Source organism: Odocoileus virginianus, chromosome 6 (genome assembly GCF_023699985.2).
Source record: "Odocoileus virginianus isolate 20LAN1187 ecotype Illinois chromosome 6, Ovbor_1.2, whole genome shotgun sequence".
NCBI classification, from domain to species: Eukaryota; Metazoa; Chordata; class Mammalia; order Artiodactyla; family Cervidae; genus Odocoileus; species Odocoileus virginianus.
Window position 1 is genome coordinate 51003660 of NC_069679.1, and position 25597 is coordinate 51029256.

General features: G+C 40.7%; 1 protein-coding gene across 1 annotated transcript in view; it reads right to left on the reverse strand.

Annotated features, from left to right (window-relative positions):
• The window catches only part of SEMA6D (semaphorin 6D), a 612063-nt gene that overhangs the window by 171041 nt on the left and 415425 nt on the right, over nt 1-25597 (reverse strand). Inside the window, exon 4 of the mRNA XM_070469340.1 lies at nt 6558-6589. The gene's annotated coding sequence lies outside the window, so the exon portion shown is untranslated. The remainder of the gene's footprint in view (nt 1-6557; nt 6590-25597) is intronic.

A 25597-nucleotide genomic window follows, 5' to 3' on the forward strand; every position in this document is an offset into this window, starting at 1 on the left:
TGGGGAAAGTCAGCTGCAAAGTCTTGAGAACACTCAAGTAATCTATGGAGAGTCTGAATGTGGAGGGACTGAGGCCTCCTGCCGACAGCCATGTTAATGAACCATTGCGGGAGTGACTGTAGGACTGACACCCGATTGCAGCCTCATGAGATCTTGATCTAAGCCACTTCTAGACTCCAGACCCTCAGAAACTGTGTGAGATAATAAATGCTTGTTGTAAGTTGCTAAGTTTCAGGGTAATCTGTCACACAGCAATAGATGACTATTACAATACATGATTCCTTACATCTATTCCATTTTAAGACACTGTTATAAAATCCACCAAAGGTGGATCCTAGAGTTTAAAAAACAGAAAGAAGTAAAAAAATTACACTCCAACTTTCAAATACAATATACGGTCTGTTTAATATATACCATTTAATAGCAGAAATCACAAATACTTACAATAGCTAATTCACCATCACCTAGTTTCAAGTTTCAGTAGCTCTCCTAGAATATTTTCTTCTATTGTTTTCATTGAAATTATTAGCACCCTATTTAGTTATCTTTAAACAAGCAGTGGAAAGGATATCTACCTGTACTCTTAAGAAATTAAGTAGATCAAGACTTTCTAGGCTCTATTTTTTCTCAATGCTTAGTTTATACCAACCAGATGGGTTCTAGATTATTTATAGATGCTGTATTATTTAATTAAAATTATATTTTGAGCAGTTCTTTATGTGAAGTTCTAGTCCATAATCTCAGATGTGCAAAAAATATCTGATTTTTCACTTTTTAAAAAATCAAGTTAATTTGGTCCCTGATATCTATTTCATTGGACAGATAAGAAATCTAATCTCAGTCTTGAGGCTTCCTCCTCTCCATCTCCCAGCATCTGCCCAAGTTCTTGATCATTGCCAAAGCATCAGGGAGGGTCTCTGGCCTTCAGTTTCCACCCCGGCCCTTTATATGATTATTTTGATACTGCAGCATGTTTTCTTCTAGCCCAACCTGGGCTATATGCTTGCAGCGGTGGGAGGAAATTTAGGAGAGAAAAAACACTACATAGTCCTTCAACAAAGTATCCTGTGGCAGGGAGTCAGAGAACAAATTAAATGAAAGAAAAGGAACAAGCAACTAGGTGCCAGCCTTCAGGTTTCTTAAATACTCAACAGGAAACAGAAAATGCAAAAACAACACACTAAGGGATAAAAGCAAGTTATTGTTAAGAAGAACCACTTAAATTGCAAGAGCTGGGGGAATCCACAGAAGAAAATGAAGGGAATAGAGTGGGCTTAATAACAGTAAATATATGCTTATACAATCCTTCATATATGTATGCAGTTTTATACATTATGAAGAACTTTTCCACATTTATAAATTTGTTTGAAGTACTCTTTACAATGAAGTTAGTAGGACACAAGTTAACTTCATTTTACAGATGAGGAAACTGCCTCAGGTAGTTTTGTTGACTTGCTCAGTATCACAGGGCTGATTAGGAGTGGAATATGAAACTGAGCTCCCCTTCTACCAAGGCCTTTCTCTGCCTCGTCTTCCACTTCTGGGTGAACTGGTTCCCTGAAAGAGGTTAAGTTCTAAAGCAGGATTGGAAGCATTTACATGGACAAAGAGAAGAGGCTTCTGAATGTGACAAGGAGTTTGGGGAGCAGTGGGAGAATTTGAAAAATACATGAGAAGGATGTAATTAAGACCAAGTTCCAGATACAGAAGAGAAAAGCCAGGGTGTGGAAAAGTGAAAGAATGCTAAGTGGCGACTAAGGGAGCTATTGATATGAGGCAGCAAAATTTCCCCTCCCACCCCCTGACTTAGAAGATTAGCTCCTTCATCTCTTCATACATAAATAGTTACCAGGAAAATAGTCACCACTATCTCCAGCTAGTAGAACATTACCCAATCTAGGCATATACAATCGCTCTTTGGCTCTTTGGGCCCTTTCTAAATCTTAGACACAGTTAGTCACATCATTCTCATTTCCTGTTCTCTAAGTCCTATATCCAAGGCTCAGTCATACCATGGAGATATTGCCAGTTTACATCCAGACCATTGCAATCAAGTGGATATTGCAATAAGGTGAGTCACATGAATTTTTGCTTTCCCAGTGATATAAAAGGTGTGTTTATACTGAGATGGTTGGATGGCATCACTGACTCAATGGACATGAGTTTGAGTAAACTCCGGGAGTTAGTGATGGACAGGGAGGCCTGGCATGCTGCAGTCCATGGGGTCGCAGAGTCAGACATGACTGAGCGACTGAACTGAACTGATACTATAGTGTCTCAAGTGTGCAATAGAATTATGCCTAAAATATACATACCTTCACTAAAGGTATTTTATTGATAAAAATTTCTATCATCTGAGCCTTCAGCAAGTCAATCGTTTTACTGGTTGAAAATCTGACTTCAATGTTAATGGCTGCTGGCTGATGAGGGTGGTGGTTGCTGAAGGCTGGGGTGGCTGCAGCAATTTTTAAAATTAAAACAATGAAGTCTGTAGCATCAGTTGACTCTTCCTTTTATGAACAATTTCTCTGCAGCATGCAATGCTGTCTGATAACATTTTATCCATTGTAGAACTTCTTCCAAAATTGGAGTCAATCCTCTCAAACCCTGTCAGTGCTTTATCAACTAAGTTAATGTAATCCTCTTAAGTCCTTTGTTGTCATTTCAACAGTCTTCAAAGAATCTTCACTAGAAATTGATTCTATCTCAAGAAACTACTTTATTTTTTCATCCATAAGAAGCAAATCTTCATCTGTTAAAGTTTTATCATGAGATTGCAACAATTCACTTACAGCTTCAGGCTCCACTTTGAATGCTAGTTCTCTTGATGTTTCCACCACATCTGTAGATACTTCTCCCATTGAAGTCTTGAATTCCTTAAAGTCATCCATGCAGACTGGAGTCAATTTCTTCCAAACTCCTGTTAATGTGGATATTTTGATGTCTTGTCATGAATCACAATTGTCCTTAATGTCATCTAGAACAGTGAATCCTTTCTAGAGAGTTTACAATTTACTTTGACCAGATTTATCAGAGGAATCACTATCTCTGGCAGTTATAGCCTTACAAAATGTATTTCTTAAAGAATAAGACTTGAAAGTCAAAATTACTCTTTGATTCTTAGGCTACAGAATGTATGTTGTGTTAGCAGGCATGAGAGCAGCATAAATCTCATTGTACATCTCCATTAGAGCTCTTGGGTGACTGGGTACATTGTCATGAAGAGTGATATTTTGAAAGAAATCTTTTCTGTTGGTCAGTAGTCTCAACAGTGAGCCTAAAATAGTCAGTAAAGCATGTTGTAAACAAAATGTGGTTTTACCTAGACTTTGTTCCATTTACAGAGCATAGGCAGAGCAAATTTAGGATAATTCTTAAGGGCTGGAGGGTTTTCAGAATGGTAAATGAGCACTGAATTCACTTGATTTAAGTGAATTTAACTTAAACTCACTAATTGCATTAGCCCCTAACTAGAGAGTTAGGGGTTAACACAGCTAGTGATTTTGAAGCTTTGAAGCCAAACACTGACTTTTCCTCTCTAGCTATGAAAGTGCCAGATGGCATTTTCTTTCGATATAAGTATGCTCCATCTACACTGAAATTTAGTTGCTTAGTGTAACCACCTTCATTAATGATCTTAGCTAGATCTTCTGGATAACTTGCTATAGCTTGTGCATCAACCCTTGCACTTGAACGTCATGGAGATGGTTTCTTTCCTTAAACCTCATGATCCGAGCTTCAAACTTTTCTTCTGGAGCTTCTTTACCTCTCTCAGTCATCATAGAATTTAAGAGAGTTAGGGCCTTGCTCTAGATTAGGCTTCAGTTTAAGGGAATGTTGTGGCTAGTTTGATGTTCTACCTAAACCACTGAAACTTTCTCCATATCAGCAATGAGGCCATTTCGCTTTCTTTTCATTCACTGGAGTAGCACTTTCAATTTCCTTCAAGAACTTTTCCTTTGTGTTAATAACTGGGTTAACTGTTTGGCATAAGTGATCTCACTTAGGGCCTAACTCTGTTTTTGACATGTTTTCCTTATTAAGCTGAATCATTTCTAGCTTTTGATTTAAAGTGAAAGATATGCAAATTTTCCTTTCACTTGAACACTTAGAGGTCATTGTAAGGTTATTAATTGGCTTAATTTTAGCAAATATTCCTAAGAGAATAGAGAGCCCCAAGGAGAGACAGACAGACTAGGATCAGCTGGTCAGTGGGGCAGTCAGGGCGCACACAAGATTTATTGATTAAGTTTGCTGCTTAATGGGTGGAGTTCTTACAGCCACAAAACAATTTCAATAATAACATTCAAAATTGCTGATCACAGATCACCATAACAAATACAATAATAATGAAAAAGTTTGAAACATTATGAGAATTACCAAAATGTGACACAGAGATATGAAGTGAGCAAATGCTGTTTGGAAAAATGGCAGTGATTAAGACTTTTCAGATGTAGGGTTGCCATAAACCTTCAATTTGTAAAAAAAAAAAAAAAAAAGCAGCAGTATTTGCAAAGTACTGTAAAACAAGGTAAGCCTGTATTCTGGTCTAGACCACATAGATAGGTGAAGTCTTTAAGACATGCACCATCTTCACCTGCCATTATGCCTCTGTAATTCTTACTAGTACACCATATCACCACCTACACTGAGCCTACATAAACCAGAGCAAGAGCTTCCAAGGAGGCATTTTTCAAGCCAACTTCCTTCCACACAAGGCAAAGACAGGAAATGGTGCATTGTATCTTTAAATGGAAGAAAACAGAAGGTCTCTGAAGGAATAATGGGATGGAGGGCCAATTTAGAATGAGATGCCAGATGGGTACCATGGACCATTATGATAATGCTTTGTTAACCTTTTCATAAAGATCTTATGAGGCTAAAGCTCTGATGTTGAGGCTCTACACTGATTTGTGTATTTAGCAATGAGAAATTAAACGTTAAATGGGGGAAAAAAAACTTTACCAATATTCAATCTATCCCCACTAACCCCCTCTCTCAACATTGCTATCTATTTTCATAAACAACTGTGTTTTGCAAATAAAAATTTTCAAAATCCTCAATCACACCCACATCTCAAAACCTGGCCTTAGTTGGAAAGCTTTGCAGCTCTGACTCAGTAGAGCTGGTTATCCTCTTTAATTGGATTGATGGCGACAATTGTAATTACCTTAGACGAGATTGCCTGTAATGTAATTATGTTTCCTTCATCAGTGTGAGCTGGACTTGTGGAATACACATAGAAGATGCCTCCAATTACTGAGAGGTTAAGCAGTGCGTCATGTTGCCTCACAAATCATGTTTGTTACTGTATAGGATTTTAAAAATTACATGTGAAGCTGAAGGAATTATTCCTCTAAAGCAGGTTTTCTGACCCCAAAATATCCCTACATAGACCTACAGTATATAGTGAGATGGCTACATTATGGAGCTCTATTTTTTATTTAAATAAAAAAAATCTTAACAGAGAGTACCAATGGCAAATCTGTTTTTTCTTGTTTAGTTACTGCTTACTGGTTATTACTGGTGATTGAATCTAAAAAAAACAAAAACAAACTTGAAGCATATAATATGCAGTAAAGTTTAACTTGATTTTTCTCTATGGTTTAAAACTTACCATTTCTGAAAATAATATAATAAATAACAGGAGACAAATTGAAAATAGTCCTTATGAAATAACCATAATTAATACCTAGGAAGCCAGCTGCTTTGCTACAATGATGCCTCTTTCTATTTTCCAATTAACACATGGAGAACTTAAAATTTTTCAATTGAAAGCCCATCCTCTAAACAGGACAAGTCTGCCAAACGTACTACAAACACATGTCATTTAGGAGAAATGACACGTAGTGGAAACCCACCCCAATCTTATTAGCTTTAGCACTGCTCTCATTTAAAATAGAGCTGCTTGCGGGTTTTTTTCTTCCCAAGCATATGAAACACAGAACTTGGAAATGTGCCCTTTTGAAAAACTTATTCCTATATTCACAAACCAGATGGTGCACATCAAATGCATCCTGATTTTCTAATGAAATAAAAAAAAGGGTTCCTATTGTGTTCTTTAACAAGATTAATGCATCCTCAACTGCTAGCTTTGACAGATACTCCTGGAAAGTTGAACAACTTGGTGAAAGCTGTTCTGCTGAACCTGGACCAGAACGCCTCACCAAATGAAGAGTTGGGGCCATGCTCTGCTTTTCAGTTCTTCCCAGTAGGATCCAGGATTGAACAGGCTCTACCACAGCTGCTCACAAAGAAACCTTCCATCCTTGAACATCAGAGACCAAGACAAAGCATCTGCTGTCTCATAAAAGGGCTAACCCAACAAGAAGAAGTGTCTCCTCTCTCTCTTTGTGGTCTACTCCTTAGTCAAGCCAATCAAGCCATTTTCGTAGGATGCTTTCATCACTAACACCACCAATAAAAGCCTAATTCTGGGCACTATTTGAATGTCACACTCATGACTAAGAGACACCGCCGAGTAACAATATATTCAAAGCCAATAAAATTATGCTTGGTTCTTCCAACAAATTAGAGAAAAATATAATGCTCTTTACCTTGGAGAAGGTTGGTTTGTACAGTCAAAAACCTGAAAAAAGCAAAGAGAAAAGGATTAATTCCCTATTACTTCTAACCTTGCCACCATGATACTACAGTGAACATAGTTGTGGTATGCCTATTAATTTAGTAAATCCACATGTCGTTTTTCTCTTGCTGGAAGTAATAGAAAGGTTTAAGCCAAGCTGGAGTCTAACCTAAATCCAATTTTTCTATTTAATTTCACTATAAAGTTCAGAATAAGTTCAGATGAGGAAAAGCACCCACCAACACACTTGAGGAAAAAACTATGGCAGGCTACACAGGGTAGTTTAAAACTTTTTTTTTTTTTTTTAAACTTTTAACCACCTGAAGACTTCTGCTCTGCTATGTCTTATTTTATCTCACTCCAGAGATGAGAAAAAATTTTCTTTGTGCTGAGACATCCGGTTTCATGAAATTCAACATCGTATCTCATTTTTCTTCATGAACCGCTCTAATTTAACAGTTAGGCTAGAAGAGAATGCATTACCAACAGGTTCAGCCATATAACACCCTAAACCTGAAAATAACAAGTTGGAAGCACCACAGGCTACACAGTAAATCATTATTCCATCAATTCTATAAGCCCTAAGAGTCTGAAAATTGAAGGAAGGTATTTTTGAACAGCACTATTCAAAAGCTGATGCTGAGTTAGATGTTCAGTTAAGCTGTGAACACCACGTCTTGTTCTCAGTTTCCTCTGCAGAATGTAAACATTTCACATTTTAAATATGTGTATCTTAGAACTTTTAGGCTAGAAAGACTCAATTAAAAGTAACACCACTATCACCAAGTTGTGTTAAAGTTAATCAATACTCCAGGATTTGAAAAAAGTTTCCCCAAATGTCACACAATTCCCTGGGACCTGGAAGTTTTCCTTTCCTTAAGGTATGAAACTGTTTCTCCTCATGATGTTTTATCAAAAAAAAAAAAAAAGTGTCTAGCAAACTGGTACCAAATCAATCAAAAGGTTAGCATTCTTTTTATTTTGGTGCCCTTTCTTAATGGGTAAAAATTGATTGATTAGTTCACCTAGAACATTCTTAGCCTTAGGGCAGAAACAGCACTTTGTACACAATAGTGGACTGGATTTAAACAAGAAAAAGAAAATCAACATTCAAGAATACAGTGAACTTCAAAAACGGAAGAAAATAAATGCTCAGGAGCTCAGCGATTAAAGAATCCGCCTGCAACTCAGGAGACGCAGGAGATGCTGGTTTGACCCCTGATTTGGGAAGATCCCCTGGAGGAGGAAATGGCAACCCACTCCAGTATTCTTTCCTGGGAAATCCCATGGACAGAGGAGCCCGGAGGGCTCCAGTCCGTGGGGTCGCAAGAAGTCAGACACGACTGAGCAACTAAACACACACACATGAGGCCTGAAAGCATACTGAAATTCCTATATATTTAAAATCTCACATTTAAGTTGTATTGAATTGTTACGTGTATACTGCTGCTTTATCTTAGTTGGAAATGTACTTACATGATGACATGTAAATTTATCTGGATAGTTTAACTACCAGCTTAGTTTCTCTAAACTACATATATTTTTGAGGAAAAGAAAAATTGAGGTACTTCCCCAATAAATCCACAATTTCTACTACATCTGTCCACCCCTAGTTCCATATTGACTTCAAAACTACTTTCAGGAAGAGGCTTCCTTAAGTGGAAAGTTTGCTGATCTTTCAGAAAAAGCAGTAGCTCAGCAGTAAAAATATCTGCCCTCAATTCAGGGGATGCGGATTTTACCCCTGGGTTGGGAAGATCTCCTGGAGGAGGGCATGGCAACCTACTCCAGTGTTCTTGCCTGGGAAATCCCATGGATAGAGGAGCCTGGCGGGCCACAGTCCATGTGGTCATAGAAGAGTTGGACACGACTCAGCAGCTAAGCAGCAATGACAGAAAAGGCAGGGGGTGAAAGACAGAAGCAACCAGCCCCTTGCCACTGGCCATAATAAAGTAAGAAGAACTACCAGAACCTCGTAATAAGAATCCTCTTTTACTCTGAGCCTGTTCTATTGTTTGGGCAGCTGGAAGCAGCAGGCCCCCAGCACAATAATTTATACTTTAGGGGAAGTGGTTTTTAAATTTAAGCGTGCATCAGATTCCCTAAGGGGAACTGTTTAAAAATGCAGATTCCTGAGCTCTAGCTCAGCTCTACTAAATCTGAATCTCTAAAGGGTTAGTGCCTGGGAATGTTCATTTTCAGTTATTTTCTGGGTGACTTTGATCGAATGGTCATTTTGAGAAATACAGACTTAGGAAGACAGGAAAGTGATATCAGTCTGTACCAAGTGTCAGGTCTCGGAGGGGTAGGTCTGTTATATTGATATCCCATCTCAGAATGCATTCAATATTTAAGTTTGAAAAATAAGTATACAGAACATAAGTACAGTACCTTCTTTACTTGCAAATGTTTTTCCTTTTCCTTTACGATTTCCAAATAGATAACTGGCCTGCCTTAGCATTACATTGTTTCTGTAACCTATAAATCACTGAAAAATGACAAAGTTTAAGTCAGTTCAGTTCAGTTCAGTCACTCAGTCATGTCCAACTCTTTGTGACCCCATGAATCGCAGCACGCCAGGCTTCCCTGTCCATCACAAACTCCCGGAGTTTGCTCAAACTCATGCCCATCGAGTCGGTGATGCCATCCAGCCATCTCATCCTCTGTCGTCCCCTTCTCCTCCTGCCCCCGATCCCTCCCAGCATCAGGGTCTTTTCCAAAGAATCAACTCTTTGCATGAGGTGGCCAAAGTATTGGAGTTTCAGCTTCAGCATCAGTCCTTCCAATGAACACCCAGGATTGATCTGTAGAATGGACTGGTTGGATCCCCTGGCAGTCCAAGGGACTCTCAAGAGTCTTCTCCAACACCATAGTTCAAAAGCATCAATTTTTCAGCGCTCAGCTTTCTTCACAGTCCAATTCTCACATCCATACATGACCACTGGAAAAACCATAGCCTTGACCAGATGAACCTTTGTTGGCAAAGTAATGTCTCTGCTTTTTAATATGCTATCTAGGTTGGTCATAAATTTCCTTCCAAGGAGTAACCTATAAATCACTGAAAAATGAGAAAGTTTAAGTAAGACAACTCTAATTAAAGTGGCCTTTATTTATTGTTTAACTTGAAGTAAATCATAGAATCCTTGAAATTTATAGCTGGATGGACTTCAGGGGAAAAAAAACCAAAAAACTTAGTCCAATCATTTCACTTTTCCAAGTGAAGAAGCTTCCATGCAGAGAGATTAACTATTTTTATAAATGGGGGTGATTCAAAAGATAAATGGAAAATTTTAGCTGTGATCTTGAATAATTTCCATGCATCTGCTTAATGTTTACCCTTTCTCAGTTCAGATGGAAATATCCACAAAAAGAACTATGTTAGTAAATACAATTAATCATAATCAATCATGTGCTGTCTTGGATTTGCCTAGAACCAAAATACTGAAATGGACACATGGCATCCTGCTGGTTCTAATTTTCTAACAATTCATTAAATATTTCATGCTTTGCTTGTGACAGCACAAACCTTTCAACCTCCCATTATAACTGATGCTATGAAAGGCACCAAAGTGCCCAAATATGTGCTGTGAGGCCTGGAGTGTGATGGCCATTTCCAACAACCAGAGGGTCTGCATAAATTATAATAAGCATATTATTATCATTTTCTTTGTAACAGCCTCAGAGCTTCTTTATCTATAAACATTGGTTTTGGACTAGATGGTATCTAAGAATCTAACAGTATGATACAATTAAGCTAAAACAAAAGGATGTATATAAAGATGCCAAGTTTTAATTTAAAACAGAAAAACATTTGAGAAATGATTATTTCTCCCACCACCATCATTTTACTGGAAAGGAAAATTTTAACCTCAAAGCACAGGAAATACATAATTTCAAAACAAAGATAACCTTTAACCTAAAAAACTCAACTCATTGTCCTTACATTCTCCACATTGCTATAGATTCATAATAATTATCATGGACCCAGTGCCAATCAATGAGCTACACTTTGGGAGCCACTGCTGTAAAGTTCTTCAACAAAGAACTTAGAGTGTGGGTTTATCTCACACAACATTCATCCCCTGAGATGCTTCTAAATAAAAGATTTCCTGGTTTTAGAGCAAAAAGGTGTGGTGGTGGTGGTGCTTCACAGTATAACCCCTTTCAGAGATTCTTACTGAATAATGTATGTTCAGGGTTCTCTTGAAATAAAGAAAATGTTACCTGTATTTCCTCTCTCATTAAAGAAAATGATATCATTTACCCCAGTAAACATTTTTTTTTTTTTTTGCACATAGCACCTATTTACAGTCTACAAAACTAGTATTCTGAATATCACATTCTCAGAGTAGTCTATAATTTTCCTGAAATCAACTCCACATCCTGACCTGCCAATTATACCTAATAGGACCACCCTTCTCCCACTCCCCAGTAGTAGCTTTGGAGGAAGCTTTGACCTACACTCAAGAAGTATTAGTTAAGTGAACTGGAAGTGAGCCCAGAGCTGCAGGCAGCAGGCTCCCAAGCGAGTTCAGAATAAAGCCCTGTGGGGAGGAAACTTGGTGTTCATGAGGGAGATGGTATCCTCCCAGGCCCGTCAGAGAAACTCATGTGTCTTAGGCCCTCTTTCTTCCTGATCACTTCAGCAGGTTCAGCTGTGTGTAAGGACACCAAGATAACAGTGGTGCAGGAAAGGTAATGTTAACTTTTCTCTCATATACGTAATTTTTCTCTCTCACCTACATAGTCTTGAGCAGCAGTTCTCAAAGTGCAGCTCCAGGGGAGCAGTGTCGCATCACTGGGACACTGTTAGAAATGCAAATTCTTTTTGTTGTTTTCTTTCTTTAAATTTTTTATTGGAGTATAATTGATTTAAAATGCTGTGTTAGGTTCTGCTGTATAGGAAAGTGAATCAGTTATACATATGCATATATGCATTCTTTTTTTTAATCAATAGATTCTTTTCCCATATAGGTCATTACGGATTACTGACTAGAGTTCCCTCTGCCATACAGTATGTCGTTATTAGTTATTTATTTTTATATAGTATATTGTGTGTATGTTAATTCCAGGCTTCTCTGGTGGCTCAGCAGTAAAGAGACTGTCTGCCAATGCAGGAGATGTAAGAGACCTGGGTTCAATCCCTGAGTCTGGAAGATCTCTGGAGGAGGAAATGGCAACTCACTCCAGTATTTTTGCTGGGAAATCCCTTCGACAGAGAAGACTGGCAGGCTGCAGTCCATGGGGTCACAAAAGAGTTGGATATGACTTAGCAGCTAACACTGAGCTCTTCAGCCATTGGCCTGGCTCAGGCACTCCATCAACCCCACCTGGATGGCTGTAACTGTCTTCTAATGGCCTCTGTCCACTGATTCTCTTCAACTTGGCTCATCCCACCTAGCTAGGGGGCTATCTTCTTTAGAATGTAATTTGTTGTCTCTTTCTTACTAGACTATCATTTGATTTCCCACTGGCAAAACCTGAACTCTGCAAGGAAGGTCACAGAGTCTTTCCACTTCTGGCACTTGTCTTTCCTCTTCATTATCCCTTACCCCCTCATCTGGAGACCTTCTAGATCCCAGCTGCAGTAAATACTCTTTCCAGAATCTACCACACCACCTTCTCCTCCACGGTTTAACACATGCTATTTCCCTTTCTGGAATGTCTGTGTTCATGCTCCTCTGTGTGTGTGCGCGCGCACACACACACACACACACACACACACACTCATACATTCACACACATGTGCTCAGACATCTTTTTCAACTGATAAACACCTGCTCATTTTTCAAAATCTAATCTACACACCAGTTCTTCAGGGCCTTCCTTTCTCCACTTCTCCATGCTTGGTTACTCACTTTCTTTTGTTCCCATTGTAATTATTCCTACTTATTCTAGAATATTTAGCACACTGTATTTTAATTTTTTGTGTACAAATCTGCCTTCCAGATTTGAGGGGGAGTTTCTTGAAAGTAGGTACTGCTACTTATTCAGTAAACATTAAATGTCCACTGTTTGCCTGGAAGTTTATATCCTGAGGACTAGGGACTAGCACAGTGTCAGTGTCTGATGGGTACCCAAAAATGACTAATTCAAAGCATGAATGCATGACTGTTCTCTGTAAATTCTCTCAAGGAAGCAATGATTATAATATACCTGTGGGTGTTCTTGAGAAACATACATAGAAGCATATTAGTAATGTATTAAATCTGCTAAATTCAGAGGTGAGAAAATATTTTCAGAATAAGTATTGGCCTTTAAATAGCAGAAGAAGGGAATTCCCTGGCAGTCAAGTGGTTAGGGCTCCATGTTTCCAGTTCAGGGGGCACAGGTTTGATCCCTTATTGGGGAGCTAAGATCCCACAAGCATCCAAGTGTGGCCCCCCCCAAAAAAATTAAAATTTTAAAAATAATAAAGAGCAAAAGAAGGAGGCGAAATGAGAAAAAAACCTGGGATCACGGCAAAAAATGTGAAGTTTCTATGCTCAAAGCAAGGAATGTATTTGTACCTGGGAATATAGGAGAAAACAAGTCCTGTAATAGTGATTTCAGCTCTACAGAGAAACAAATATTATCCTTCCAAATTTGTAAGACTTAATGGCACTTGGCCCTTGTGCTGAGCAGGAGACGGTGAATTACATTGTCTGTGCACAGATGAATTTAAATTCCCACAGGCACAGTGACTATGGTGCCACTTCACCCTGAAATCTCTCCTTTCAATTTCTTGAAAGAAGGGAGAATATCCTGATGTGTAAAGCTTTTCGTCTGATTATTTAAAAAATAAAAGTCTCTCCAGGCAATTGTCCAAGCCCAAGAGCTTAAATGAAAATGTTCATTTTGAGAATTTCTCATGTAATTCCCTGTTTGGATTGAAGGTAGAGACCTTTTGTTGCCTAATCATGGGAGAGAGAGTAATAAATGCTTCTAAAATTTCAGACCAAGTTGGAATCAAGGACACTTAGCAGAGACAAGTGGTACTGTTGGGGCTCCCAGGAAGAGGCAAAAGGGCAAGCCAATCTTTTTATGGTCTGTCCTGTGCCAAGATCTAGCTTTGTTTATTCGATCAGTGAATCCATTCTGTAAGGTTATGTTCAGTATGGTACTTTGTCACTAATCAGATAAAGGAAACAATCAATGTGATTGCCAATACTGTTACTTTTTGGAATGAACCAAGCAATATATAAGCAGTTATGATGAATAATTGTTGGATGTAAAATATTATGGACGATAGTTACAATTTGCTTGTCAATGATGGAGCTACTATACAATGCAAATAAAAAATTCCACAATCTTTTCATAATTTTCATGAAGGGCTCTTCTAGATGGAAATTTTTATTTATGTAATTTTCATAGGATATAATTTGACATAGACTCTGTCTCCTAAGCAAAGAGTGTGTTGTAAACACTCTATTTAGCTTGCAATTACCATATAGTTAAATGACTAATCACAGAAACTCACTCCATGGTCATTGACAAAAATGGCCACACTTACAAATGAAATTAACACCGGGAAAAATGAATCTGCCTCTTACCCACACCCAGAAAGTCAATCACAGAAAATTGCCTCAAACATGACAATTCTGTGATGAGACACAGTTAATCTGTGCTGTCTGAGCCAGAAAATTTCATATCTTAGGTTCTGACTTTTCCACTCCAAGTACAGCTGAATGCAGTGAAGAAGGATGGGGAGAACTCATTCACAACAAAGGGTAAGACATTTTCTAAGTATGCTTGAATGAGGTGCTTGAACTCTATTTCACAACATTTTCCATCCCCACTAACCCTTCTCTTATAGCCTACCAAATAAAAAGATATTGATTCTTAATGAAAGGTACTTATGAAACAATGACCATATCTTTCTAGCTCCCATTACCTTGATTTTAGAAATAACATCTAGTTCATGTTAGAGACTTCTATTAGGGCTGGAAAACTCAGAAAATGTCACCAAGAATGCCATGAACTGCAGGAACAATTGCTCCCCCCTGGATTTCACTCCCATTCATGCAGAGTTTTATCTGAAAAGGTACTGGGGTCTTTTGGCACATGTTGATTATAGTTAGTTCTCTTTTCCATGCTCTATTGTGGCTCTTCCAAAATGTCACTATTCCCAAGTTCTCTCTCTATTACATTTCTTATCAGTGTCAGCAGATAATCTTGCTTCTCCAGACTCAGGGACACTAGAAGCCAATACGTAGGAACTCTCCCAACACGGTGGAACTTCTGTATCTACCTCCTCATCCCTTTCTTCATCTATACATTTTCTGTGTCTGCACCCATCCTCACCTGCCCCTATCGTGATTCAACGAAAAAGATGTTTCTCCCACAGTCTAAAACTGAACCCTCTAACTAAATCCTGATTCTATCCTCTCAAAATTCTTCTCTTCCGAATTTTCAACTTTTAGTACCTCTTTCCCATCGGTACCTCAAATCAAAACTTTCATTAACCTTTCTACTCCTTAGAAATCAAATTTCCTTAAAGAATTGCTTCCAACTTGTGTGTTGCGTCAGCCAGCCCACAAAATTGACCCTACAATGGTTCATTGGTCTTCAGGTCCTTATTTTGTTCCCTCTCTTTGAACTAGCCATGTGATTCACTTTTTGGGCAAAAGGATGCAACCAAGGGACATTGTATAACTTCTGAGATTAGGTCAAAAGAAATTTTGCATTTTCTACCAGGGTATCCTGGAACCTGCTCTAAGGGAAGCTAGTTACCACGCAATAAGTCCAACTAGCCTGAGACTGCCGTGTTCTTAGGAAAGCCAAACTGTCTATGTGGGGAGGAGGTGTAAAGAGAGAATGACAGGGCTGCCTGCTTAGCCCCCAGCAGTTCCTATCAACCCAGGTGAGCCTCTGCCATTGGAGTGAGGAGCCTTCTTGGACTTTAAGCCCAATAGAACCTTCCAACAGTTCTGGCCCCAGTCAACATCTGACTGCAACCACGTGGGAGATACTGCACTAGCTTCTGAGGGCTGCTGTAACAAATTAGTAACATACGTAAACTGAGTTGCTTTAAACACCAGAAGTTTATTCTCTCATAGTTCTGGAGGCAGGAAGTGTGAAGTGAAGGTGTCAGTGGGGCCGTGCTCCCTCTGAGACTCTGGGAAGAGTCCTTGTTTGCCTTTTCTGAGCTTCTGGTGGGGGATTCACTAGCACTGATCAATCCTTGACATTCCTGGAATTGCAACTGTGTCCAGCGCCACCCCCCAGCCCCCGACCTGGAGGCAGAGTTTCTGCCTCTGTCATAACTTGGCATTCTCCTTGGGGGTTTTATAAGGAGACCAGTCATGCTGAACTAACACCCTACTTTACCCCAGGAAGATCTCATCTTAACTGATTCTATCCATAAAGACCCTGTTTCTAAATAATGTCACATTCTAGGCATTGGGGTTAGGCTTTCAACATATGTTTCTGAGGGACAAAATTCAGCTCATACAGACCTCAGTCCAGAACCACTCAGCTGAACCCATTCAGCCCACAAAACATGAGAATAATCATATACACTTAAAAAAATACAGGCTCAGCAAAGTGTGATAAAGCAAAACGCAATAAAACAAGGTATGTCTGTACATCCACCTCTGTTTCTTACTGTTTCTTACTCTTAAAATAACAAGAGACTTTGTATGCGAGAATAAATTCATCAGATCTTCAAAAAACAAAGGGTGATATCAGCATACCAGAAACTTGAAGGATTTCTTAATAATGTAAAGCAGAATTAAACTGAAAGAGAAAGTAAAAACACAGCCAGAGACTAGAGACAAGACGGTCGAGGAGTAGGTGGACGTGGAGTACGTCTCTCCCCATGGATGCATCAGGAATACATTTTCAGAGGCAGACGGTACCAGAGAGCACAATCTGAGAGCTGGCAGGAGTCTCTGACCACCCAAAAGGAATATGTGGATCCACACAAAATTCGGTTGGATGAAGGAAGGAAGGGAAAATGAGGAGGGGAATGAGCAGGACCAGACCTGCACTTGGAAGGTGGGGGAGCTGAAGCAGGGGTAAGATTCCCACATCGGGACAGTCAGTTGGGACAGAAGGGAAGCATTTGAGGCTGTCAGAAAGTACAGCAGCTAATCTATAACAGTCTGAATGGGGTGGGAACCACACAGACAATCTGTGCTGTGGCCCTGTGCACCCTGGACAGGGATGTAAGTCCACCAGAAAACACAGTGGCTGGGAGCTGGAGCATAGGGCTTGGAGAGCAATCCCAGAGCAAGGACTGCTGTTGACTGCGGGGAGATGGCCTGAGGGAAAGGGAGGGAGGAGAACACCCTGGAGAGTGCCTTTGGAGGAACGCCGGGCAGCATGGAGGCAGGGCGCTATTGCTGAGTCACGTCCAGGGCTGGAGCCACTGCTGTAGCCTCTCTCTCCCCACACGCCAGCACTGGCAGCTGACCAACAGAGGAAGACCCCAGAGAGGGCGGCCCTTTGAGTTCCTGCTGCCCCAAGCAATAGAAAAGGACCAGTCAGAGAGGCCCTTTGAGCACCAGCTGCCAGGGGCAAGAAAAAGATTATAACAGTGCCGTATGCAGCCGGCTTCCCTGTGCACTTGGCGCCGCAACTGCAAGCACAGTAGAGCCCTAGGATACCCAGGAGTGGAGTGTAAGCAAGAACAAAAACCTTTCCACCAGCTGCATAAGCTGCAGATTAAATCCACATGTTCAACCAGGTAGACTTGAGCTTATGCAGTGCCCACCACGGAACTGGAGGACCTATTAGCTAGGTGGAAGTGGGCTGGGACTCACAGTGGGGTGAAGGACGCTGACAGCTGAGATCTGGGAAAAACATTTATATTATTCTTATATTTTCATTCGTTCTGTAGTTGGTTCTGGATTTTTTTCTCTTCTTTTTTTCCCAATCAAAAAATGGGCAGAAGACCTAAATAGACATTTCTCCAAAGAAGACATACAGATGGCTAATAAACACGTCAAAAAATGCTCAACATTGCTTATTATTAGAGAAATGCAAATAAAAATTACAGTGAGGCATCATCTTCACATCAGTCAGAATGGCCATCATCAAAAAAATCTACAAACAATAAATGCTGGAGAGAATGTGGAGAAAAGGGAACCATCTTTCACTTTTGGTAGGAATGGAAATAGATACAGCCACTTTGGAGAACTGTGTGGAGGTTTCTTAAAACAACTAGGAATAAAATTACCATATGACCCAGCAATCCCACTTCTGGGCATATACCCTGAGAAAACCACATTTCTAAAAGATACATAAACTCCAATGTTCACTGCAGCAGTATTTCAGTAGCTCTTGCAACTGTACAGTTACAGTAGTTCATTGCACCACTACTTTATTTACAGTACAGGACATGTAGGCTACCTAGATGTCCATCAACACATGAATGGGCAAACAAGTTGTGGTATACACTTCCAATGGAATATTACTCAGCCATAAAAAGGAACGAATTCAAGTCAGTTCCAAAGAGGTGGATGGACCCAGAACTTGTTATAAAGTGAAGTGAGTCAGAAAGAGAACCATCAATATCGCATATTAATGCATATATATGAAATCTAGAAAAATGATCCCAATGAACCTATTTTGCAGGGCAGGACTAGACACACAGACCGAGAATGAGCTTGTGGACGCTGTGGGGGAGGGTAGGATGAATTGAGAGAATAGCAATGAAACATATATATCACCATTTGCGAAACAGTCAGCCAGTGGGAATTTGCTGTGTAACACAGGGAGCTCAGTCGGGTGCTCTGCAACAAGCTAGAGGGTGGGATGGGGGGAGAGGTGAGTGGGGTGTCCAAGAGGGAGGGGAAATCTGTACATGTGGCTGGTTCATGCTGATGTATAGCAGAAACCAATATAACACTGTAAAGCAATTATCCTCCAACTAAATAGAAATAAATTGAAACAAACAAACAAAAAACACAGCCAGAGAATCCAGGAGGAGGCTGAGGAGAGAACTTATGAAATAGTGGTAAATGTGGGAAACAGCCTGGGCCTCAGAACCCACAGGATCAGGTAACTGTGAGGGTCGGAGCCAGTCTCCCTTCCCTGGGTCTGTCTCCCTCGTTGCTCAGAAGAGCTGGGTGAGGTATGCTCCCTCACCTATGGATGTTACAAAATAAAGTGGAACCTTTTAGTGGGGGCTCCAACCTTAGCTTTGGGGGCCAGAAGGGCAAAGGAGCAGTTCCTTGATAGAGGCAAGGCTCCACAGACAGGAAGGAGACAAATCAGGGAGGGACACATGGCCAGTGCTGGGGCAGGAACCATGAACTGGTTCCCATCCATTCACCCTCTTCTGGCGCACCACCCAAGTGGGTGGGGTGCCCTCATCCGTCAGGCCACCATCAGGCCCTGAAAGCTAAGCCTGCTCACAGGGGACCCTCATGTGATGATCCAGCCTATCCACTCACGATGTCATTTCACCACTGACAGTGCCGAGCTGTTCCGTATGAGACACCTCTAATTCAGCATTTCTCATCATTGACATTATTGACACTTGGGACCAGACAAATCTGTGTTAGGGGAGTCTGTCCTGTGCATTGTAGGATGTAGGACAAGCACCACCCTGTCCTCTATCCACAAGATGCCATAAATATGTGCCTTCCCCACGCCCAGGGTTGTGAAAGCCCAAAAATGCCCCCAGACATGGCCAAATCTTCCCCTACTGAGAACTATTACTTTTAATTCACAGCAAACAAGCCCCATCTTTGACTCTTGCTTACTATTAGGAGACTATAAAACTCCATCCTCTGTGAAATACTGGTCATGTCTAGTTGTACCAGCCTGCTTAGCCCATACTCCCACTTTCTAAATTCTTCTGGGGACCTGACTCTTACCCAGGCAGAGGCACCACGGAGGCATGGGCTCTCAGACAGCATCCAGATGTGGGTCTTCACACTGCACCTGCAGATGCTTGCAAGCAAGGCTCTCTGCCGTCTCAAACGTGTGATCTGTGATTTCAGAAATGTGCAGTTCTTGTGCTAACTCAAAACTTCTCTCAGCAATGAATCTCTTTGCATTGAGCCAGAGGAGCGTTGCTCACCAAAGGAAAGGCAGGAGCTGGCGGCGGAGAGGCAGACACCAAGGATTCGATCGCTCTGAAGTTAGTGGAGGGAGCAAATTCTTTAGTGAACGATCCAGGTAGAAAAAGGAACAGGCAGACAGTGCCCACTGGACAGCTGGCTTTGCTGGAGTTTCCCTGGAGTTCACGGTTCCTCTCTGAAAAGGAAAGGTCTCCAAGAAAGACAAGCGTACCTGTTTCTGGGAGGAAGCCCTGTCTTCCCTGACCTGAAAAGGTCAAGTAGAAGGAGATGTTTGGAGCGTGAAGAAAGAGACTTGATTGGGTCATGGCTGGAGTCCTTTGGGGGGATCCTTCCAGCAGTCAACCTCCCACACAAACCCTGGACATGTGTGGAAGGAACAGGAGTGGGGAGAAGGGGCCCCTTTAGTTTATTCTTTCCACAGGCAGAGGGGAATGGGGAATGTCTTCATTAGTCAGGCTTCCGGTTATCTTTCTTCAGGGCTTTCCTATGGAAGTAGATGCACGCATGCAACCTCCCACCCACCCTTTTCAGAGGGAACACATCAGTCTGAGTAAATCAATCTTGCCTATTCAGTTCTCATTTAGCTACTAACAGTGAGCTTGCTCCAGTGGAAATGGAGAAGGGGGAGGAGATCGAGGTATCCTATAATTCACCAAGATGTCAAAGTGCTGCTTCATTAAAAAAAAAAAAAGCCAAAAACAAATACATTGTTATTACTCTAGAGTGGTGGGCAGCAAACTCTAAGCCCGCCACCTATTGTAAATAAAGTGTGATCAGAACACAGCCTCACTCACACTGTCCTTGACCACTTCCAGTGACAGCATAGATTAGCTGTGACAGAGATCATACGATCCGCAAAGTCGGAAATATTTACTAACTTGTATTTTGCATAAATACAATAAACAAAGGACAGAAATGGTAGGTACCTAACAGAAGCAGAAGATATTAAGAAGAGGTGGCAAGAAAACACTCTGTATATGAACTACACAAAAATTATACAAAAAAGATCTTCACGACCCAGATAATCATGATGGTGTGATCACTCACCTAGAGCCACACATCCTGGAATGTGAAGTCAAGTGGGCCTTGGAAGCATCACTATGAACAAAGCTAGTGGAGGTGATGGAATTTCAGTTGAGCTATTTCAAATCGTAAAAGATGATGCTGTGAAAGTGTTGCACTCAATATACCAGCAAATTTGGAAAACTCAGCAGTGACCACAGCACTGGAAAAGGTCAGATTTCATTCCAATTCCTAAGAATGGCAATGCCAAAGAATGCTCAAAATACTGCACAATTGCACTCATCTCACACGCTAGCAAAATAATGCTCAAAATTCTCCAAGCCAGGCTTCAATAGTATGTGAATCATGAAATTCCAGATGTTCGAGCTGGATTTAGAAAAGGCAGAGGAGTCAGAGATCAAATTGAAAACATCCATTGGATCATCAAAAAAGAAAGAGAGTTCCAGAAAAACATATACTTCTGTTTTATTGACTATACCTTTGACTGTGTGGATCACAACAAACTGTGGAAAATTCTTAAAGAGATGGGAATACCAGACCACCTGACTTGCCTCCTCAGAAATCAGTATGCAGGTCAAGAAGCAACAGTTGGAACTGGACATGGAACAACAGACTGGTTCTAAATCGGGAAAGGAGTACGTCAAGGCTGTTTATTATCACCCTGCTAATTTAACTTATATGCAGAGTATATCATGAGAAATGCTGGGCTGGATGAAACACAAGCTGGAATCAAGATTACCAGGAGAAATTTCAATAACCTCAGATATGCAGATGACACTACACTTATGGCAGAAAGCAAAGAAGAACTAAAGAGCCTCTTGATGAAAGTGAAAGAGGAGAGTAAAATAGTTGGCTTAAAACTCAATGTTCAGAAAACTAAGATCATGGCATCTGGTCCCATCACCTCATGGGACATAGATGGGGAGACAGTGGAAACAGTGTCAGACTTTATTTTTGGGGGCTGCAAAATCACTGCAGATGGTGATTGCAGCCATGAAATTAAAAGAAACTTGCTCCTTGGAAGAAAAGTAATGACCAACCTAGATAGCATATTGAAAAGCAGAGACATTACTTTGCCAACAAAGGTCTGTCTAGTCAAAGCTAAGGTTTTTCCAGTAGTCATGTATGGATGTGAGAGTTGGACTATAAAGAAAGCTGAGCGCTGAAGGACTTATGCTTTTGAACTGTGGGGTTGGAGAAGACTCTTGAGAGTCCCTTGGACTGCAAGGAGATCCAACCAGTCCATCCTAAAGGAAATCAGTCCTGAATATTCATTGAAAGGACTGATGTTGAAGCTGAAACTGCAATACTTTGGCCACCTGATGTGAAGAACTGACTCATTTGAAAAGACCCTGATGCTGGGAAAGATTGAAGGTGGGAGGAGAAGGGGACAAGAGAGGATGAGATGGTTGGATGGCATCACCAACTCGATGGACATGAGTTTGTGTAAACTCCGGGAGTTGGTGATGGACAGGGAAGCCTGGAGTGCTTCAGTCCATAGGGTCGCAAAGAGCTGGACACCACTGAGTGACTGAACTGAACTAATTTTGCATAAAACGCTTGCCAACCCAGCTCCAGAGCACTGAAGGCCGAAGTTTTTTGTTTTTTTGTGTTTTCTTTTTTTTTTAATACACCATTCAGTAGCCTGCTTTTTTCTCTGTGCTTCGGCTATACTGTAAGTGTAAGACTGAGAGTTTCTGTAGACTACACACTTAGGTCTCTTCATTTTCCAACAAACGGTGCTCTTCAGAGAGGTCTGGAATGCTGCCAGCAGGACCTGGTGTGGACCCTGAAGTCTGCAGGGCTGAAAGGTGGAGAGAGGACAGACGAGACCACAGATGTTCAGGTGGAAGGTGTGAGGACCAGATGATGAGTCTACTTTACCAACTCAGGATGGGGAATTCCCTGGTGGTCCAGTGGTTAGGACTCCTTGCTTCCACTGCAATGGGCACAGGGTGCATGGTTCAACCCCTGGTTGGGGAAGGAAGATCCAACCAGCTATGTGGCTCAGCCAAAAATCCAAAAGCAAGAAAACAAACAAAAAACCAGGAGGAATCAGTTGAGAAGTGGGGTGAGGCAGGGCAGAGGGCAGCCTGTCGCCAGGGACTCTTCCCCACTTCTAGCCAGCCTGCCTTCTCATCTCTGCTCCTCTACCTGTGGGAAGGTACTTCCTCCCATGGTCACCCATGCAGAAAACCAAAGCCCATATTCCCTCTCTGTTGCCCCTATATTGCCATCGCCCTCGGCTTTTCCTTGCCTTCAAGCCCAGATTCCCCCAGAGACTTCCATCTCCAGCCTAGTCTTCTGGCAGCTTTCCCAACCCACTGGAAGCTCCCTGGGGAGAAAAGAGCAAACGCACATGCATGGGCAAGGCTTGTAAGAAACCTGTCAAATATCATTTTCAGAATCTAGGCCTACACTTAAATACAGTCCTAGCACAAAACAAGTAGCAAAACAGGGTTTTCTTTGCAAACTGATGGCTACAGGGTTGGGGGGCTTGTGAGTGCCCTTGTTCTGTAGGATTTTTCATTGAAGAAAATTCATTTAATTCAGTCAATCACTGTTACTATGAGCTGGCTGCTGGGGTATGCAGGAAGCTCAGCTCCTAGAATTCCAAACCACGGTGGTGTTGGTTTAAAGTGGTTTTATCTTCCCAAAGGAAAATCTTGTTTATGCAATGACTGGACATCAGAACATTTGGATGATATGACCCTTTGTATTGTATTTGTGTCATGCTTCACAACAAATAAAAGCACTTTCTCAGAGATTACTGTATTAGGTCTTCCCAGTCAGTCTGAGAGGTAGGTAAAATTCTATTCATGGGGAAAAATAAGTAAATTAGGTTCCTCAAGGTTAACTGTCTTGTTAACCTTGGCTACACTAGGTTAGTACACTAACCAAGACTTTGATTTCTAAGTTCTTAGAATTTTCCCTAGCATTCTTATTGCATTTTCTAAATTTAGAATGCTAGTTTATCTCATAATGAACTATTATTTCTTGTAGTAGGAACCTAAATTCTTACGCTCACTAAGCATTGTCTAAGTACTAAATAAAGGATATATCATAAACACATCCAAAGAAGCCAGGATGAATAGAATATAATTAACTCATTTACAAGACACATTTTATCATTTGTTATGATCAACAAATATTAAGAGTATATGTTTTTTCAAGGCTGAAAAAGTCAAATAATAGGCTAAGTAGGGATTATAAGATTTGGGGGAACCATAGGGTTTTTGGGTAGGAATATAATCCTGAACAAATGGCCCTCTCATTCATTCAAAAGTCAACCAATCATAACTTTACATAAAGAGGTCATATGCTTGGTGATTAGGGCTGCAGAATGGATAGATAAAGCCATAGGATAAATAGATAGGAGCCAGATAGATCCTGAGAAAATTTCTAAACTTTTCTCAACTTAAGCTTTTACACCTATAAAATAGTACTTACTTTACTAAGTTGCTATATAGAGACTGAATAGGATAATTTATTTTTATAAACTGCTTAGAACAGTGTATGCATGCATTCATGCATGCTAAGGCACTTCAGTTGCATCCATCTCTTTGTGACCTTATGGACCATAGCCCGCCAGACTCCTCTGTCCATGGGATTCTCCAGGAAAGAAAACTGGAGTGGGTTGCCATGCGCTCCTCCAGGGGATCTTCCTGATTCAGGTATTGAATCTGTGTCTCTTTCATCTCCTTCTTTGGCAGGCAGGTTCTTACCACTAGTGCCACATGGGAAGAGCAGAACAATACATACCACATGGCAATTGATGGATAAACTTTTGTTACTGTTATCAATAGCATTATTGATATAAACAATATATTTTTTACCATTCCCCTACCTCCGTCAGAAGTCTCTCAATTTCTGTGAAAAGATGCAGCATGGTTGAGGTGTAGGGTGCCTGCAGAAACCTGTTTTAAGAAAGGTGGTCTGTCTTTCTTTAATTTCGTGCTACACAATGTTCTTGCCTCTATTAAGCTAGCAACAAGCCCCAGGCAATATTACCTTTTCAAGATGAGGACAGGCTCCCACATTGGGGCTGTCAGATAGAATTTGGGGCGTGTGAGCCATTTCAATGAATCAGACCTGACAAATCCGATTTACAGATTAAAATAATGTTGTGATATTTACCAAAAGTATATATAGCAAGTTAAGACACCTCTGACAGGCAGACATTGATTGCCTATTATAATCAGCTGGTATAATTTAGCTACCACCAGAAGCAAAATGCTTAGGAAAGGTAAATCTGATCATAAATAATTTCCATTTGATGCATTGAAAAATCAAGTGAGACCTTTATTCAGGGCTTGCTACAAGGTGACACATCTACTACATTATGCGAGGTCACATCACGTTTAATTTGGGTGTTAGGAGAAGATCTGATTTGACATAAACAGATGCCAAACAAAGCGTTTAGAGCAATTTCACCAGGTACCAGTATATTAAGATAGACAGAGAAACGACAGAAACCCACTGCCCGCATATATTCACTAAATTTCTAATGCTTGTGGGACTTTGTCAATATTACTTAATCAATATCCCCAACAATTCTAAGCAGAATCAAGAATCATAGCCTTGAAAGAGACCTCAAGGTGTCATTCTGTCTGGAAACCTTGGAGCAAGGTCATTGCTTAGGAGAAGCATGGTCTGACTTTCAAAACTTATTTGTTGAATGAAGGAAAAAATTCTCTTCACCTCCCATCCCCAGAAGGCTGCTTTGCCCCAGGGGTATGAGAGGGGCTGAAAAGTCTAGATCGGCCCCAGGGGTTTAAAGTTCTATCCACTAACTTATTAATTATTTATACCCTGCCTTCTAAAAAAGATTTGAGGGAGCCTACAACAAAAGACACCGACAATAAAGAGTCTTGTCCTCAGTCATCCCTTGCAGGGTTTCATTATCACTTTCATGATCATCAAAAATGAGTATTAAATGGCTATTTGCATGGGATGCTATGCCAGGGGCTGAATA